This window comes from Penaeus monodon, chromosome 17 (genome assembly GCF_015228065.2).
Source record: "Penaeus monodon isolate SGIC_2016 chromosome 17, NSTDA_Pmon_1, whole genome shotgun sequence".
NCBI lineage: Eukaryota > Metazoa > Arthropoda > Malacostraca > Decapoda > Penaeidae > Penaeus > Penaeus monodon.
Window position 1 is genome coordinate 5,821,248 of NC_051402.1, and position 1,891 is coordinate 5,823,138.

Below are 1,891 nucleotides of genomic sequence, written 5' to 3' on the forward strand. Positions count from 1 at the left end.
AGCACTTTACTGAACGTGTTCACACAATAAATAATAATAATAATAATAATAATAATAATAATAATAATAATAATAATAATAATAATAATAATAATAATAATAATAATAATAATAATAATAATAATAACAACAACAACAACAACTAGAACGAAATGATGAAAGCACATGAATTTTCTCCACCAAACCTTTTCAACTGGACAATAGTTTCAACGAGGCCAGTGACCATTTTATAAAATAGGTTATGAAGAAATATGTAACATATGAAATATGCACCTCACACATATGCTGTTCTTTTATTAAAAACATGGCAACATGATGTCACCTTAATGTGGAAAGTGGGTAGTGTGCTTACCTCACCTCATTAAGTTTCTTCCTTAATTTCCGGACATGTCTTTATATTTTTGTCCCGATTAACACTGGGATATAAATTTACGATCAATTGCATATTGCTAAGCTTCAGCATTAATTATAAAATACTCTCCCTCTATCTCCTTTCCTCTCATCGCGTGTGGTTCTAACTGGATATCCAATCCCGTCTTTGTATAACACTTTATCAATGGTTCGTAACCTTGTTACTACCACGCCTCCTCTAGGAATTTGTCCTTTCCTCCACGCCTACCTTGCATCTGTGAATATAATTCCGTCCCAGATTTTAAAGAAAATTATTCACATGTTCCTAGTATTTTTATTGAATATAACTTAGTCACATTATTATTAAACTTAGTATTTGACCGTGCTCTCGTTAAGAGAATACCAAATCAAATCAGATAAATTCTGTATTTTCCCAAGGGCTCACGCTCCTTTGGAAATTGCTATTTGACGCTATGTTTCTCTTGGGCTTGTTTACCATGCACCACTAATTACTACGGAAAAAGTATTATATTTTAATACTATGCCGTCCCTCCCCTTCTTTTCTTTGTGTCGCTCTCTCGCAATTAACATGGGTAATCAACAACTATTATGGACAACGACTGGTGCAGTACATCCTAAGAAGGGGCCCAGTTTTTCTTGCCAGTTAGCACACCTGCTAAATAAACTAACTCACCATGAACCAATGAAGGCGTAGTGATGTGTGTGCTGCCTACGAAATACAGCTTAAATAGATCAGACCAGGTCTATCTGCCATGATTACTTTTGTCGAACGTGATCGGTACTTAAAATTACCATTATGCCAGCATAAATCACATCTTGCTGTTTGTATGATTAAAATTAAGTGAATTAGTAATCAAAAGTGGAAACTAACACAGATTGGCTGGGAGCAATTACACTTACAGCAATGTGATTTTCTATGTAAGCCTATCAGATCACTTATTGTGTATGTACCCATGAATAGGATAAATGTGCCACAGATTGGGAACCCCTGGCTTAGATACCAAGAAGCATTTAGAAGTGTACACTTACACCTTGAGTGTGTGTGCGTAAGAGGGAGTTTACAAAGTTTCAATAAGTCCCAAATGGATATCATAGTTGCACGATCTCTGAGCAGATCCAACTATGATGATGAAAAAAGATTTCTACCGAAAATGCTTAGTAGAATCACTGCCAAACAGCATTAAAGACGTTTCCACGAGGCATTGTCTTCTATAAATCCAAACCGGTTATAACACAATTATCTGGAGATAACTCACACTGACCCGTTTATTATCATTATTATTATTATTATTATTTTAATACACAGACGTATACAGAAAATTGCCTAGGCGGACGACAGACTGGGATCTATGTAGGAGGGTTTTACCTGCCATGCAGAAATAGGAATAGCAGCTCGTATGTCTCAACCCAGGGTATACTGCTGGTCAAGAATATCCAAGAAAAACTCTTCGAGAACCCGAAGGAGCAGGGCCATAATTTTAGCAATGAACACGTGATAGAATGTGGTTAATTGTGCCTC